The sequence below is a fragment of the Myotis daubentonii genome, chromosome 21 (assembly GCF_963259705.1).
Source record: "Myotis daubentonii chromosome 21, mMyoDau2.1, whole genome shotgun sequence".
Lineage (NCBI taxonomy): Eukaryota > Metazoa > Chordata > Mammalia > Chiroptera > Vespertilionidae > Myotis > Myotis daubentonii.
In genome coordinates this window covers 6,351,260-6,370,409 of record NC_081860.1, presented here as the reverse complement: position 1 = coordinate 6,370,409, position 19,150 = coordinate 6,351,260, and the positions used below count along the sequence as shown (strand labels likewise).

At 43.2% G+C, this 19,150-nt stretch overlaps 1 pseudogene; it reads right to left on the bottom strand.

The window, feature by feature from the left end:
* Positions 1-15,002, bottom strand: part of LOC132223034 (zinc finger protein 501-like) — a 47,903-nt pseudogene extending 32,901 nt beyond the window's left edge.
* Between the last annotated feature and the right edge of the window lie 4,148 nt (positions 15,003-19,150).

The window sequence follows — 19,150 nt, the reverse complement described above, 5'->3', positions numbered from 1 at the left end:
TTGAATATTTCTTGCCATTCCCTTCTGGCCTGCAAAGTTTCTGTTGAGAAATCAGCTGACAGTTGTATGGGTATTCCCTTGTAGGTAACCGAGTTTCTTTCTCTTGCTGCTTTTAGGATTCTCTCTTTGTCTTTTGCTCTTGGCATTTTAATTTTAAAATATATCTGTGTAGCATTATGAACACCAGTGTTGGTTAAAAAGTACACACCATAAACACGTAGTAAACTATGAAGAATATGAACTAATCTAGTGTAAGTGATGGAAAATTAATGATTGCATGAAAGACTGGGAAAGTCAGAAAGGGATTATAAAAGGGCAAGAGGAAAATGAAGAGTGTGGAAATTGTAGGGTTAGAGTTGGTATGGAAAATAATAAGAAATAAAAATACAGGAATAAACTCTGCTTTCACCTTGTGCTTCAGTTGGGTGGGTGACATCCAGTGAACTACAAGGTTCCTGGTTGAATTCCAGGTCAGTGCACAGACCCGCCTGGGTCCGCAGGAAGGGGTGTGTGGGACAGAGCTCATGGATGTTTATCTCTCTCTCCCCTCAGAGGCTTCCTCTTTTCCTAAGTAAACTGAAACAAAGGTATTTCACAAATATTTTTTAAAAGAACAAGAGCTGTGTTTTCTGTACTCACAACTGAAAGTCTACTTTTGCCACACTTTGAATATAGTGATAGATAAGAGTATATCATGTGTGATGGCTTCACAGCTTTAGTGCACTTTCTTGCATGTCAGTTTCTATATCCTGAGAGGAACATCATTTTCTCAGTGGAAGCAAATATTGGCAGGCAGTGAAGACGATTGTCTTGGAATCAACAGGAATGCTGACTGCTTACAAAAGACACCTCCTGGGACTGTTTACAGGATAATCCTTCTTTTAGCTTAGAGTTCTTACATATTGAGAAATGACTTTGTGGTGAACACCTTACAGAGACCAGGGGAATCCACAAATTCATTAAATTATTTTCTCTGCCAATGACTTCAGCTACAGGAAACATTTTTGAGGGTGCTGAGAATGTCTGTACACAAAGGTCACACAAGAGACAGGCCCAGGAACATTTGTGAATTTATGTTCAGAAGAGATACTTTCCATATCATTTACTGCAGTCTCTCTCATCACTATGAATACAGTGTTTCTGTCTCAATGGTAGGTTAACCTCAAAGTCTTACAACAAATGCCACAAGACTATGAAATTTCGTACTTCATGGGACTTGGCTTCTTTGCAGTATGTGGGGAGGAGTTCCCCTAAACATTGATAAGATTTAAGTAATACATACTGTGAACAAAGAACATAATTCATATTGTTGACGGAAGGAGAGCAAAGGCCTCCTCTTCTGAGTGACCACTGACTCCACTCATAACCAAGGTACCAGGATATAAATTAATACCACAAAGGTATGCAATCTTTCTTTCAACACCTTGGGCAGCAATGCAAAATAAGAAAGTTTTGGATAAAGAATGATTTTCTGCCGGCATATTCTCCTTTCCAAAGCACTGAAGGTTTGATGTCCCCACAATATTGGTTCACATCTCCATGCTGACAAATCACAACAGTGCTTTCAAAACATTGAAGGCAGTGAATAGAATCATCACAATAAAAGTTTCAACAGGAAAAACAACTTTAACAAAATACCATAAACCAGAGCCAGAGATGTTCAGATTGGTGAAATAGAACCTAAGCCAATCATCACAGCATACTGTGAGAACCACGAACTCCCTGAAAGAGGTACCACTTCTTTTCTGAGGATGGGTGTACTGAAAAAACCATGGACCAGGACCATTCCCTAGTCAGAGAGAAAGGAATGAAGATCCTGCCAAGAGTTCACAGTATTCAGAATTTATTCAAGCTCAAGGGAGCACACAGGGATTGTGACTGATTCACACTTTTCAGTTGAGCCAGGTGGTAGAGGTGAAATCACTTCAGCCACAATCACTCATAGTGACATCAATCGAATAGGAGGCCTGGGCAGAATGGCAAGTTCAAGTAGCTCCTTAAAGCCTCACTTGTACCTGAAACTTATGAGGAATCTAGCAGAGTGTATGTCCTGATCAAAAGGGATCATATTAAGGCAACTGTGTATCATAGAGTCTCTTTCAGTGTTGTTATTCTGAGTAAGAAAAATGAAACATTCCCTTCACATTTATGGCTTTTCTCCAGTGTGAAGTCTCAGGTGTCTCATAAGGCCATCTTTTCGGCTAAAAGATTTCCCACAATCCATACACTCATAAGGCTTTTCCCCAGAGTGAACTGGCTTGTGGATACGGAGGTGACTATTTTGCCTAAAAGACTTCCCACATTCACTACACACATAAGGCTTTTCTCCAGTGTGAACTCTCATATGGATAAGGAGCAGACCATTTTCACTAAAGCACTTCCCACACTCACAACATTCATAAGGTTTTTCCCCAGTGTGAACTCTCTTGTGGATACGGAGCTTACTATTATCCCTAAAAGACTTCCCACATTCACCACATTCATAAGGTTTTTCGCCAGTGTGAATTTTCGTGTGGATACGAAGAGAATAATTGTTGTTAAAAGCTTTCCCACATTCACTACACACATAAGCCTTTTCTCCAGTGTGAACCCTCTTGTGGATAAGGAGCTGACGATTATACCTAAAAGACTTCCCACATTCACCACATTCATAAGGTTTTTCTCCAGTGTGAACTCTCTTGTGTATAAGAAGGGAATTATTGCGGGTAAAAGCTTTCCCACATTCACAACACTCATAAGGCTTTTCTCCAGTGTGAATTCTCTGATGTTGAATGAGGTTGGAACTCTGACTGAAGGACTTCCCACAATCTGTGCACTCATACCGTTTTCCTCCAGAGTGAACTCTTTTATGTCGAATGAGGTTAAAGATTCCTCCATAATTTTTCCTACATTTGCCACACTCTCCAGAACACACATCCTGACATCCAACAACTTTCAAGTTGTGGCTAGCAGCGTTTTCACATTCATCCCACTGGTGATGACTTTTTCCACTCAGAAATTCCTGTGAAATCTCACTGCCACCATGTAGCTCCTCAGTGTTATGAGTTGCCTGGTGCTGGAGAAGCTCTGAAGAAGTTTGGGAATGTTCCTCAACCGCCCTGTTGGTTGAAGTCAGCTCTGATAAGTAAAAGCTACAGCTGGTCACAAACGAGGTCTTGTCCGTAGCTTCTTTCCAGGACATCTTTCCCCTGGCATTCTTCTGTTGTTGGTGAGAGTTTTCACTGGAACAGAATTCGCTCACAAATGCATCACGTATGAAGCCTTTGTGCTCCAAGTGTGCTGCTTGTAACTCATTCAGGTGCAAAATATATTTTAACACCGAGAAACACTGCTTACATGGATGGTTCTTCTGGGTTGATGGAGCTGTCTTAGAATCCATGACCTGTGACTCTCCTTCTATATATATACTCTGAGAAGCACAGGTCTCCTCATCATCTTTTTTAAGCCAACAATCTGAAAACAGAAAAAGGGTGAGGAAATGAATGTTGATTTTGGTGACAGAGGGAAGTTGCATTACAAAAGTATTTTTCCCATGACACCTCGGCTTCCTGCAATTTTCTGAAAAGAAGAGGTGTGCAGGAAGGTTTAGAACAGGCTTCTGCGAAGTTCTGGGCCTCTGAAGATCATAAATGAAGTAAGACCACTCCAGGAATATGACACAAAGATGGCAAACACCAGATGGAATAGAGATAAGACTTCCAGCCCTTCCTTACACTAACAGTGTTTAGTAGGGCTTGTCTGTTGGTGACATAGACAAGCTCTGCAGAATTTTCTTTATATCTTATTCCAAAAGAAATTCAATAAACGAGTAGCTCTCTTTTGAGGACTACTTAAGTATGTATGTGAACCTCATAACACATGTGCAGGTCAAAGTTGATGAATACTGCAGAGGCAACAGTGCAGAGGAGCAGGCGATGGAAAAATGCCACAGAGGTGAACATGACTGAATGCTAGGAAGTCATATGTGAAATGACATGTCAGAAAGTGTAATGTAGTTAAAAGGAAAGGTAAAAATGAGGTGTAGGCAGTAGCACCTCCATCTGAGCAGTGAAGAAATCTAGCTGATTCCTGGTATAATTTGAAAAGAGCCCTTGTGTCATATGTTCTGCTAGTTTCCACTCAGCTGGGCCAGGCCTCCACTAAGACCATCCTGCATGTTCACCCTGTGAAAAATAAATAGGGTTCTCCCTGTACCACCTTCTCTACAAATACATAAAACGGAAATATTCCAAGTATTAATGAAAGATGACAGAGGTGACCACCCAGCCAAGGTTTAGAGCAAATCCACTAGGAATAGTTTTGAGGGAAGGTAATATTACAAACACCAATTGAAGGAGGGTCTTACAAGAACAGCTGATGTTTCATGTAAGTAAAGAACATAACCGGGCACAGGCAGTCACCCACAACCTTTATCTGGAGGAAAGGTGCAGAAGTGGAAGCCATGGATCTAGACATAGTCACTCTCCCAGTTAGATAAACAGCAAGTGGGACCCATTATGCTGTCTGTAAGACGACTGGCTCCCAGAGGCATCCTGAAGTTTCTGTAGAAAATAATGTTAAAGAAGTTTGTGCAGTTCATTTCTCAGGGCTCTCCACACAGCTCAGAACTGGCATCTATAGCACATTTCACATGAGGTTGAGGAAAATTTGCAGAGCCCAAGGTCTGGCTGCAGGACAGAGAAAGATACAGGTGGAATATAAAGGAAGAGAGGCCATCATCTCAGTCCATTAGGAGAGATGTCAGGGTCTTACCTACAGATGATACAAGTGGAAATACTTCCAGCATCACTTTGCAGTACAGAAGTCTCTGAGCCTCATCAAGGATTCCCCACTCCTCTGGAGAGAAGGCAATGGCCACATCCTCAAAGTTCATATCCTGTCATAATGGGGATAGTTTAGTCCATTATCAGCTTCTCTCCTAAGATTTAGCATTGATCATACACCACAACTTCCATATCCATCTGCTCCCTACACTTCTGACTACAAAGAAGATATCAGGCCTTTGTCTCATCAAAGACACTCACTCCTTATATTCCTACTGATGCAGTGTCTTCCCACGACAATAAGGGCAATGAGCATATAGATCCTACCTGCTCTCTACTACAAACATGTTGTCCACGCTCTGCCTTTCAATACAGTGGGAGTCATGAACATAGAGTACGGAGAGATGAGGTCCATAATGAGATTGTGAGTGATTTGACACTGTTCTTGTAAGGCAATAACCTTGTTGTTCCTTAGATTCTCATTCCAAGACCCTGAATATTTTGGGCTCACACTTTACCCTTTGACACCAATTCTAGGGTGCTGAGCCATCACTTTGCACTTCCTGCCGCACATAAATTTTGCACCACACTTCTCTCACACAGCTTCATTCCCAGAGGCATAATGCCAATGGTAACACAAATACATCGTAACTTGGACAGTTTATCTTAATCGTCTTCTTTTCCAATACTCCAATTCTCCCCTTCAGTAATGTATTTCTCTCTTACACTTCACTCTTCCCAACGCCAGCCAAGATGACACTGATGTATGCTCTCTCATTCCTATAGATCACTGCAACTGCTCTCCACAACAAAAGGCAGATTGCACATATATTTCACCTAATCTCTGGACCAAAAAGTACCACTGCAATAGACCCTCTTCTCAGGAATTAATCTGAAATTCACCATATCACATTATCCAGATATCATCAGAATGAATTCCACCTTCATTTCCTCTCATGTTGATTTCAGTGGCCCTGCAGCCATGAATGCACATGCCCTATCCAAGTACACATCACTCTTTCTACCATAACTCTCTCAAACCTACACTCCCACAGTCGCAGACCCCATAGTCATCTCCGACTTCCTACTCATTACTCAGTAAGTGTGGTTCAATTAATGCCTGGAAAATTCAAACTGAATTAAGTTCTACACCAACTCTCATAGTCCACACTCAATGAGGCACCTTCAGTCTTTCCATCCACAATCAATGAGGAGACTTCAGTACTTTTATGAAAACCTCCTTCCCTGATTTTTTTTTTTCATTTCAACCTCACCTATTGAGAACCACATCAAATCTCAGATATCCAGAGCCCGCCTCTTCTGGTGCTGCACTTGATGTCCCTTCACCAGTCACAGCCATCAGCACTCAAGTCAGATCACCTATGGCCCTCTCTCCCAGGTCCAGTGTGTCTCACATATGACCACTCATTCCCGTATGTAAATTAGTCAGACTACTGACCACACTAAAGCTCTCAACACAATCTTGGTGTGTGATTCACAAGTAAAGATGCAACAGCTGCATTCTTATCTTGTTTTAATTGCTCTTTGTCTCCAATTAAACAGCAAAAAAAAGTTTTTAAAAAGATGATGTACAACTCTACCCTGCTCACTATACCCCGACTTTAAAGGACTTTTCAACCTGAACTTCTCCTCAGAGTACCACATGCTCATGAAGTAATCTCTGAAATATCGCACACCAAAACAGATAAAAAATGAGTTTGGTATCCTCAATTAACATTACACTTGTACTCTGAATATCTGCATCTCAGTTGATGGTGCTTCCATACCTGTAGCTCCAAATGCAAACCTTCAAGTCATCCCTGGCTCTTACCTCTCTCTCAGCCTGAAAATTAGAAAATCCACTTCGCTGCACATAAAACACAAACCCAGAATCCAACAGCTTATTTCACCGCCACAGTCACCAGCATGGGCCACTAACCTTCATGCTCACCACAGCAACCTCCATCCTAGACTTTCTACCACCTACCTCACAGCCATTTGCTTTGTTATTCTTAAGCCACCGGAAGTCTAATGAAACCTGGGTCAGATCACCTGCCTCTGCTTCTCCAAATCTTCTGTTACTCCCATCACCTGCAGAACAGACTACAAAAGTTTCACAAGCTCCTCTAGACCTCACTCCTGTCCCATTGTTACCAGTTCCTATTTTTTAAAAAATGGACACAAGCCCCAGCTGGTTTGCTCAGTGGATAGAGCACCAGACTGTGAACTGAAGGGTCTTGGGTTTGATTCTCATCAGGGGCACATGCCAGGCTTGTGGGCTTGATCCCCAGTGGGGGTCTTACAGGAGTCAGCCCACCAATGATTCTCCGTGATCATTCTGGTTTCTATTTCCCCTTCTCCCTTTCTTTCAGGAATCAATAAAAACTTTTTTTTTAAAGGACGCTGGTTGGTTCCTGAATGAGCTCAGTCTTCACTCTAAGTCTTTGCAAATGAAGGAACCTATGACCGGAAGGTCTACTCACAACTGATTCCACTTTTTGCCAAAAACAGGGACCATTTCAGACAAACTTAGACATGTACTTAAAATTCTGGGCTTGGTGTCTCATCAAGGTCCCCAGATATAAGTGCCAGAAGAGAGGCCAGACAATCCCAGGATAACACTATCTCAGAAGTTGTAAGACTGTGAGGCCCTGATATCAGTTCCACAAAACAGCATCCTTAAACCACCGTGCATTTGCAGGAATCTGTGTTCGGAGAAAGATGTGTTGAGATTCTGGCCACCAACCCCAGGATCCATGGGCTCAGACTGCTCAGCACTGTTTCCCAGTCAACAGGCCCATGTGTCCTGGAGATGACCACATTACTTCAAGACTCAGTCTTCAGTGCACATTCTTGCCAGTTACCTTATCTTTTATAGGACTTCTGCCTCCTGTCCCCAACTGCTATCATCTCTCTTCTAGTCTGTTCCTTCTTTGAGCTGCTTTCGGAAAAGTTTAAAGAACTTCCTTACACAATGTCCCTCTTTTGGTCAGGACCATTCATATCCCCATTTTCCTGAGAATAAAAGTAAACAACTCGTGCCAAACTCTGCCTCATCTTCTTTGTTCCTTTAGACACAAAACAAGCACTGGGTTTCCCAAATTCTCCCGGTTCGGTCACACCGTCACGTCCTCGCATGGAGGTATTGCAGCCTATGAACCTCTTTTCCCCATCACACCTTTTGTCACATGGGCAAGGATGTGACCTGTTCTCCAGGGACCAGGAGTTCATAGGACTGTCCCTGTCCTCTCCAGGGATGTCCAGTTCCATATTCCTAAAATGGATAATTATGGTCCTATGAGTTCTTCCCCTCAGCGTTGCCTCATATTCATCCATATTCTTCAGATTATGAATTAGGGTTCATGGAAGGCAGCTTTCTCAGAAAGGCACAGCTGCGACCTTTAAGGACTGAGTGTGTGGACACTGATGATACAGGAAGTATCTAGTTCTCTCTCTTTGGGAGCTAGAGTTCTAGTGGAGGACATCCCAAAAACAATGGGGCAGGGTTGGTACAACAGATGATAAGACAGAAATGTGAAGTGAGGGGGGTCACTATAGTCTACCAGAAAAAGCCTGGGAAGAGGTGGTAGGGCCAGGAGAAGTGCATACGGGGCATATGTTCTCTGAGCACAGTTCTGCATATATGAAAAGGTAAAACATTCACCTATACTTCAACAGTTTGATAAGTAAAACATACAACTATATAAAGAACATTTACCAGAATCATCTGATCTCAGTGGAAGTCTGTCTTCTTTCACATAAGAGGCTACTAGAATGAAGACCAGGAATCTCAGAATAAACCCACACAATTTGTGCTATCGTCTTGATCCCCTCATTGCTTTCATTTAAGTACAAAAATCCCCAATGCTTTTTGAATAAAATAATCTGTTCCTTTCTTAAGTTAGGTTAGTGTTTGAGTGATAAATATTAACTTACCTGTGAGAGAAGGTGATTCTGAGGGATTGCAACATAACTTTGGAAACTGGAGAATGCAGACCCCATGGTGTAGTAGAAACTGTTTTCCCTAGAGAAACCCTGTTTCTATTGTCTAAAAACACTAAGTTGGAAGCATGAATCGGCCAACTAGCAGTCTTTCTGTTTTCTTTTCCCCCCCAGACCCTACAATTCTTTTTCCATTTACTTCTAGAGAGAGTTGAATGGTAGGAGGATGTGGAGAGAGAGAAAGAGAGAGAGGGAGAGAAACATCCGCAAGAGAGAGACACTTCAATGGCTTGCCTCCCTTATGTGCCCTGACATGGCCCTGTTATTCAACCTGAAACTGAGGTCTTTGCCCTTGACCGTAATGGAACCAGAGACCATTGTCTCGTAAGCCAAAGCTCTAAGCAATGAGTTAACTGGCCAGGTCTTGCAGTCTTACTTAAAAAACAGGAATGCAATAGCGGCATCTTGGAGGCTGATTTTGGCTTTCTAAATATGATTTATTGAGCCTGATTTATTGTGAATGTCTGAGGCTGTTCATTATCTCAAATTTTGTCTCTTTTATTGCATGTCCTGTCCCATTGTTGTGAATTTTGGGTAGATCCTCTGAACTTCTGTGGATGCCTCTGTGTAAGTCATTTTCTTCTGGGGTACTATCATTGTGGTGTGTATATTAAAGAACCTTACAGATACACCTTGAAGCAAAAGTGACAGCAACTGGACTTTTTATTTGTATTCAGTTCTGAAAAGTTCCCTCTGGTACAGAGGTACCCATCAGAAGGCAGTCAGGGCCTCAAGGCAAACTGTGAGGCCTCCTGCAGTGAAGGACAAGACCGTCAACAGTACCCACAGTTCAGCCATGACCCCACTTTCTCATCCGGGTTGTCAAAACCAACCACGGTGACTATCGTCAGCTTCCTGGTCAAAGCACATGCTGAACGGTGGGTTCCACCCCAGTCAGTGGTCTGTGGGAGGCAGCCTATCAATGATTCTCTCTCATCATTGATATTTCTATGTCTCTCTCTTTCCCTAACCTCTCTGAAATCAATAAAAACATTTTGAAATGTATTTTTAAAATCAATAATATGTAAACAAAACTATAAAGAAATATTTACCACCTGCATTTCCCAATTAGTTTACTATTTTATTATAAACTGGAGGCCTGGTGCACAAAATGCATGCATGAGTAGCGTCCCAAACCTGGGCAGCAGTCAGTGCTGATCGGGGCCTTCAGGCTGCCAGCGGGGGACTTCCTACATTCCATGCTGGCCTCTGGTGGCCATCACATGTCATATGAGTGGCCAGTCTCCCAGTCAAACTCTTGTGGGGACAATCTGCATATTAGGCTTTTAGATATATAGATGTTTTTGCGGATACCGACTGCTACTTTATCATATGGGGGAAATAAAATATGATGATTTGCCTACTGAAATATCTTATCATATCCTTGTTCATGGCCATCATTTTGGAATTTTGAAACTAACCACAAAGAGGGTATTTACATGAGGGAAGTCAACAAAGATCACAAACCTAGACTTCACTGAATGTGTTACTGAATGCTTATACTTAGAAAAGTGTGGTGGAGAATGTGAATAATGCATATGAAACCTGTAAGTATATGATACATGTGGATTTAAACTGTACATAGGTGAAAAATTGAGAAAAACATTTTCCTTACAATATTCAAAACCCATAGTTCCATACAGCAAGAAGTCATTCAGTTATGGAGGAATGAGTGAAATTCAAACACATGTCTTAGATTGTGAACTGTCCTGATATTGGTTAAAATAATGAGTAATTTTAAAAATAGTCATATTTATAAGTCAACATCTGAGCAGAGGAGATAAAGAAAATGAAAGTAAATGTATGAAAAAATGTTCACCACCAAAAATTCTTCAGAAATGAAATGAAAGCAAAAGCAAGTTCATATATAGATAATTGCAGACCTACTATTTTAAAAGATTAACCATTGCCTGTCCTTGCAGGGTTGAAAAAAACTGGAATTTTTATATGCTAGGTATGGGTGGGAAGGCAAGGTGCGTGACAATTTTAAGTCACAGTTCTGCATATGTTAAAATGTGAAATATCCACCTATACTACAACAGTCTGATTAGTCGAATGCATATCTATAAAGATAACTGAATGCAAATATTGCAAACAGATTGATTTATAATACCCCAAACCTGGAAATAACCAATTTTATCGACAGATCAATAGATGAGGTAGTTTTTCATAGAATACAATACTAATCAAGAACAAAACAAATTCAATATTCACATAAGCTTTTGTGTTGAATCTCAAAATATCTGTGTAGCCCTGGCTGGTTTGGCTCAGTGGATAGAGAAACAGAAAGAGATAACAAATACTCTCATGTGTACAGCCAGACAGCATAAAGTAGCTTTCGCTTCACACAGACTCTCGTCTTATATTCATACACCAGACAGTCTGAGTTTTTGACTTCCACCAATTCCTGACTAATTGCCTAAGGGAGCTCTATGGCTTCCCGGGAGGTGATCAAGCTCCGCTTCCACTCGCTTGGAGTGGGCCTAATTGATAGGGAGTCGAAGAAGGCGACTGACCCTAACCCATTTAGACAAAGACAAAGACAACAAAGAACAAAGACAAAACAAACTAGACAAATGCAAACGAAGGTTGACCAGAACCTGCAGCTCGCTCCTTGAAGTCCTGAATATTTTTCAAAAAACATTGCAGCGGGGTGCACACAGACGCAGCTGACTTTTTGACAACAAATACCAAAATAACAAACACCAGACAGACAAACCCGGTGCAGCCTAAAGCGGCACAAACCTGAGACCCGGAACACCGTCGTGGGGCACATCAGGACCAGGAGTACTGCTGCATCAAGACCTCCGTATAGGTCCTTCCATGGGACGTCCCAATTCCTGTTTAAGGACAGGTCTTCCTTACCTCTCTCGAGAGTCCAGGTGGCTCGGTTTCCGAATTGAAAGTTTTGGGTGGAGTCTCCTCAGCCTCCCTGGATCCCAAAACGGAGACTTGAGGACTCCTTGGTAGTCGTTCCCCACAGAGAATTGGGGTATCTCGCTGGGACCTCCAAATGTTATGGGTTCACTCAGTGAGATAGACTACCGAATCAGAATTTAAATTTAAGAGCCTTTATTACGCTGGCCAGCTGGCTACAGTTACAGCACCCTTCCGAAGCAGAGGCTGAACTGCAGCCCCGATTTCCATAAACACCGACTACAGTTACAGCACCATGCCGGAGCAGAGGCTGAACTGCAGCCCAGACTACAAGAATTACAGCATTTTTATTTGCAAAAACCACAAAGTTACAAAGCCTTGTTTACATTATTACTTCTCGACACAGTATAGCATCATAAAGTGACTACCTTCCTATCTATGTGTTCTAGGAACAGACAGTACAGAGTGCCGGGAAGGGGCCATGAGACCATATCTCAAGGCTTGGCCTGATGTCAGTACCTTCCTATCTATGTGTTTTAGGAACAGACAGCACAGCACGCCCATTTTGGTCAAATTGCCAGATATGCAGCCCAGTACAGTGAGGGTTTGCACTGAAACAGATGTCTCCAACACATGCATCACTACAGAATGCTTTCTGCTGAAAATATGCTACATCTGACTCAGTCAGGTGCAAAATATGTTGTAACACAGAGAAACACCGCTTACACAGAAGGGTCTTCTGGGTGGCTGGAGCTGTCATAGAAGCCCTGACCTGTGACTCTCCTTGTATAGATACACTTTGACCAGAACAGGCCTCCTTATCACCCATGTTGTGCCAACAACCTAAAAAGTGAGAAAGGGTGAGAAAATGAATGTTGAATGTGGAGACAGGGGGAATTCCCATTGCAAAGGTGTGTTACACATCACAGTTGGTACATGCAATTCTCTGAAAATCAGAGATGTGCAGGAAGGATTAATAAGAGGCTCTTGAAACTTTCTGGGCTAATGAAGATGACAAAACAGAAAGGACTCGCCAGATATACGACACAAAATATGGCAAGCACCACATGGATTAGAATATGAAGCTCCGGCTAATCCTTCAACGAACAGCATTCAAAAGGGCTTGTTGACTGGGGAAGGGGGCAAGCTGAGCAAGAAGTTGGCTCCCTCTTACTCCAAGTGAAATTCAAGAAAGGAGTAGCTGGTTTTGAGGACTAATTACCACATATATGCACCACATAACACATGTGCACGTCAATGTTGCAGATGATTGCAGAGACACCAGTGAAGAAAAACAGGAGATGAAGAGGTGAGCAGTCATCACTGGGCCAGAGCTACACAACTTGCTATAGTATTCAGGGAAGAGAATATTACAAACAATTGAATGAAAGCCTTAAAAAAACAGTCATAGTTCATGTAAGTGAAGACCATAACATGACCCAGGTTGCCACAAAGAACTGTTACCCAGAGAAAGAGTACAGAAGTTGAAGCCATGCATATGGACACTGTCAGCCTCCCATGAAGAGAAAGTGCAAGCTGGGACCTATTAGGTTCACTGCAAGACTCCTGACTCTCTGTTTCCTCTACTTTTGAGGAAATAGATGTTAGGGATGTTCATGGAGTCCTTTGTTCAGGGCTGTACATCCAGCTCATACCTGGCAGCCACAGCACATTTGAAAAGGCAGTTGGGAAACTTAAAATTAGCACAGGCCATGATCCCACTGTGGGAGAGAGAAAGCTCTGCCTGAGGAATAAAGGAAGAGAGGTCATCACCTCAGGACACTGGGAGGACATCAAGGTCTTACCTACAGATGACACAAGTGCAAACACTTCCAGCATCATATCATAGTACAGAAGTCTCTGAGCCTCATCAAGGAGCCCCCATTCCTCCTCAGAGAAGACAATGGCCATGTCCTCAAAGATCATATCCCGTCATAATGGGGGCAGTACAGCCCAAGATCAGCTTCACTCCCAAGATTCTTAGTCTGTCATACTCCCCACCCTCCACATCCATCTGCTAGGTCCACTCCACACATCAGAGAAAATACCAGGCCTTCATCCCATGAAAGTCACTGTCTTCTTATATTCTTACTGACATTTTGTCTTCCCAGTATAATAAAGGCAGGTAAGACACCTCAGCTATGGACTCCTGTGTACACCACACTGACTTTTATCAGCAGAGTGGGTGTCAAAACCATAGGTTAAAGAGAGATGCTGGCCATAAAGACAGTGAGAGCGATTTGATACTGGTTTTGTCAGGCAATACCCTCATATTATTTCTCAAAGACACCAAATACATGGCATCACACTGCACCCTCTTGAACCCAATACAGGGTACGGAGGCCATGGCTTCGCACTACCTGTTGCACAGAGTTCTTTCAACAACACTTGTCTCACACAGCTTCATTCTCAGAAGCACAACTTCAAAGGTAATGCAAATTTGCTGTGGTGAGGACAAATAGTTTCCAAATCACTTTTTTCCAAAATTATATTTCACCACATCCACAATCTCTTACCCCTTACCCTTCTCCCTTACCCATTCCGTGGAGATTTTGAAGCCTGGGTAATACTGATGTAGGCTAGCTCATTCCTATCAATCTGTGTGTCACCCTCAACAAAAAAAGGCAGGTGGTTATTTAAATGGCAACGAAGCTCTGTACCTAGAATGTAGCACCAAAACACCCCTCATTACAGGCAATCACCCTAAAAGTCACTGTACTGAATCATCCAGACACCACCAGAAATGGACTCGCTCCTCATTCACTCTTATGTCAATATAAGGGGGCTGTGGCCATAAATTCACATTCCCTCTTCAAGTGCACATCACTCTTTTCCATACGTCGTTCACACCTGCACTCCCTCAGCCCCAGCCCCCACTGTGCTCTCCTTGGCATCTGAGTTAACTCAGCATTTGTTGTCCAGAGAATGCTTACCAACATCTCTCACTTAACCGCAACTCAAGTCCCACAACCGATGGCATTCTGACAATGCCCAGTGAGTTTCACAGATGACCACTCAAGCCTCTAAGCTAATCCACAAGACTGTCTGCAAGTCGCCAAAACCAGGCCACACCAAGGGTCACAACAAAATCCTGGTGAGTGTTTAGAGAAGTTAATATGTACCAGTCCCAGTCTCACTTTGTTTGAATAACTCTTCAGCCTCTAAATAATATCAGGTCCATTCTCTTTTAAAGGCCTTGGCCACAGCAAAATGATTACCTCTCCCCCACACTCTACATGACAACTGCTATCTCTCTGCTGTGTCGTGATACCCACCTTCCACAGTGGCCCCAGCAGGAATGCTAGACCTCAGGCTCACACTGCCCTTCTGAGCTACCACAACTTTTACCAACCTGATCATGATTTCCTATATATTTTTTAAAATATATTTTTATTGATTTCAGAGAGGGAGAGGGAGCGAGAGATAGAAACATCAATGATGAGAGAGAATCACACGCTGAGCTCAAAAGGTTCGCCAGCACTGCTATAGACCCACGCAGTGGTGAAGTCACATGCCTTGGTTATAGGCTAGATCCACAATAGGGACTGTGAAGGCTGTAACCAATCCTTGTTTCTTGCTTATCAGCGTTTCTCTGTCCCTCTCCCTCTCCCTTCCTTTCTATATCGAAAATTTACACACACATATATATATATATATATATGTATATATATATATATATATTTAAGTATCTGCCGGTTCCTAAATCAGCTCACTCTTCCCTACAAGCCTTTGCACAATCTGTAACCAATGCCCTGCAGGATCTACCACTCAGTACACTGGTTGCTAAAAACAAGGTCCACTACAGGAAGCCCTAGTCATGACCTTAGGAGTCTGGGCTTAGTGTCTGTTCACAGTCCCCAGGTCCAAGGGATACAAGAGCAGCGGGACAGCCCCTGGACGCAACTATCTCAGAGGCCACCAGAGTGTGAAGCCCTGAAATTATCTTCACCGTGCAGTACACCCAACTCATTCTGCATTTGTAGGAATTCCTGTAAAGAAAATGGTCTGTTGAGAGCCTGGCAAACACCGCCAGGATCTATGGGCTCAGGCTGCTCAGTGCCCTTGCCCAGCCCACAGGCCAGGTGCCCTCCAGATGCCTGTTATCTCAGGGCTCAGTCCTCAGTGCTCACTCTTGCCAGTTACCTGACCATTTACAGGACTTCACCTTCCTGTCCTCTGTCTTCTAGTCGGTCCTTTCTGTGAGCAATGTCAGGAAAAGTTAGAATCTTACCCCACAAAATGTCCCTCCTTTTGTCACAACCATCTATGCTCCCAGCGTTCTGAGAGTGAAAGTAAACCTCCTCGTGCAAAACCACACTTCATCTCTTTGTTGCCTTTACACCCAAAACAGGCCTGGGTTTTCCTAATCCTCCCGCCTCAGCCCCACCACCGTGTCCTTAGAAGGTGGCACTGCAGCCTGTAGCCCTCATCCCCCATCACACCCTGTGTCACCCAGGAGAGACTCACTGTTCTGGATGCGGCTTCCTGGGCGGCGGGACCTGAGAGGCGCTGGTCCCCAAGGCTGAGGGGTTAAAGGGGGTCAGGCTGCGGGAACGCTGTGGGCAGAGAGGAGTCCCGGAGGGACGGAGGGCCCACTCCCAGCCTGTTGGTGCCCAACCAGCCTCAGACACACCCCGCACAGCAAGGACCCTACCTCCTAGGCCTCCTCCTACTCACGTCCAGTGGGCTGAGGCCTGTGAGTCCTTGAACTGAACAGGTCAAAATGCCCGCCAGGAGGAGGAAGGTGGAAGTCCCGCCCTAACCGGATGCACTGACACCAAAACCACCCGTTAGCTCCGCCCACGTGGGCCCATTCCTTTCTGGGTAATGTAGTTTGCTCAAATGCCAAGGGGAGGGCTAGCATCCAGGCCAATGACACTAGTGAATAAAGGTGATGCGGTTCAGCAAGTGGCCCTGGGGAAGGACAAGATGGGGCCAGAGGCCTGGTTAACTGGAACAGACTGGCAGATCTCCCAGGAGTGGGGCCTGGGGAGGACTGGGAGAGATCCCCCAAAGAATATATGCACAGGGGGAAATAGGAGACATCTGTAATACTAGCAACAATAAATACATTGTTTTTTTAATTTTTAAATAATATAGCGCAGCTGGTGTGACTCAATGGTTGAGCGGCAACCTATGAACCAGGAGGTCATGGTTCTATTCCTGGTCAGGGAACATACATGGGTTGTAGGTTCAATTCTCAGATAGGGGAGAGGTACGTGCAGGAGGCAGCTAATCAGTGATTCTCTCTCATCATTCATGTTTTTATCTCTCCTTCTCCCTCCCTCTCTCTAAAATCAGTAAAACTATATTTTTAAAGTGTAATCATATATGCATAGCCCAAGGACAGAGACAATAATGTGGTGAGGGCCTAGAAGCAGTGGGGCCAGGGTAGAGGGAGGCAAAGGGGATGGAGACGGGGGAAATTGGCAACATCTGTAATAGAGTCAATAATCAATAATAAAAGAATAGGTTGCCACATGACATGGTTCAGTGCTTTGACTTGGACCCATGAACCATGAGATCACTGGTTTGATTACAGCTCAGGCACAGGCCGAGGTTGCAGAGCTCCATCCCTGCAGGGTGCATGCAGGAGGCAACTGATCAATGATTCTCCCTCATCATTGATGTTTCTCCATCTCCCTCACTCTCTAAAAATGCAATAAAAACATTTAAAAAACAATCGTGTTAATATTGATTTGATTCCACAACACCAAAGTGAAGAGGCACTTTTCATCTAATTCACTGCAATCTTTCACACTCACTATGAAGGCAGTGTTTCTGTCATACTGGTGGTTATACTTAAACCTCAGAGTCATACAAAAAATGACACCAGGGCCCAGCTGATAGAGCATCAACCTGCAGACTGAAGGGTCCCAGGTACAATTCTGGTCAGGGGCACACTCTCAGATTGCAGGCTTGATCCCCAGTAGGGGGCATGCAGGAGGCAGCAAAACAATGATTCTCTCTCATCATTAATGTTTCTATCTCTCTTTCCCTCTCCCTTCCACTCTGAAATCAATTAAAAAAGTACATATAAAGAATGACACCAGCCGAAACCGGTTTGGCTCAGTGGATAGAGCATTGGCCTGCGGACTGAAGGGTCCCGGGTTCGATTCCGGTCAAGGGCATGTACCTGGGTTGAGGGCATATCCCCAGTGGAGGATGTGCAGGAGGCAGCTGATCGATGTTTCTCTCTCATCGATGTTTCTAGCTCTCTATCTCTCTCCCTTCCTCTCTGTAAAAAATCAATAAAATATTAAAAAAAAAACAAAAGAATGACACCAGTGTATGAAATTTCATACATCACAGGACATGGCTCCTTTAGTGTATGTGGGGAAGAATTCCCCTAAACGTTGTTGAGAATTATGTAATACTTATTGTGACCAGAGACTATAATTAATATTGTGCACAGAAACACAACAAAGGCCTCCTTTCCAGTGTGAACGATGACCTCACCAATAATAGAGGCACCAGGCTGCAAATTAGAACCACAGAGTCATGGAGATAATTTTTCAAGGCTTTGGGAACAAGTTGTAAAAAAAGCCAAAATTGGACAAACTGATTTTCTGCCATTACTATGTGCCTTCCAAAGCACAGAATATTTGGGACCCCATCACATCTGTTCACCTCTCCAACTTTCCTTTCTAGTCATCCCAGGCAGTGAATATAATCCCCAAAATTAAAGGTGCAAAGCAAAAAAAACACACCTTTACTGAATTATCATAATCTAGAACAGAGGACAGCAAGCGGATTGCAGGTTGGTGAATTAGAACCTGAAACAATTCATCACAGCATAATGTGCAAACCACAATGTCCCTGACAGAGGTAGCACTTTTTTGCTCAGGATGAGTGCCCTGTATGAAGCCTGTATCAGGTGCATTCTCTAGTTAGACATAAAGAAATGAAGATACTGCCAAGAGCTCAGAGTTATCACAATTTTCTGAAGCACAAGTGAGAACACGGAATACATTTCCCCTAATCACACAGGGGTTGTGACTGATGCACACTCCTCAGGTGAGCCAGGTGTTAGAGGTGAAATCTCTTCAGCCAGAAATACTCGCTGTGACACCAATTGAGTAGTAGGTTTGTGAAGTTGTTATCCATAGAATACAATACTAGTCAGCAATAAAAAAAATTCAATATTCACATAAGCATTTGTATTGAATCTCAAAATATCTGTAGCATTAAGGAAACCAGTATTTGTTTAAAAGTACACACCTTATAGTGCCTATAAAATTATGAAAAATATGAACTACTCTAATGTAAAGAATGGAAAATGAATGATTGCATGGAAGACTGGGAAAGTCAGAAAGAGGGATTATAAATGGGCAGGAGGAAAATGTAGAGTATGGGAAATGTAGGTTTAGAGTTGTTGGTATGGAAAATAATACATAAAAATACCAGAATAAACTCTGCTTTCACCGTGTACCTCAGTTGGGTGGGTATCAACCACTGCACTGAAACATCCTGGTTCAATTCCAGGTCGGTGTACAGCCCCACCTGTG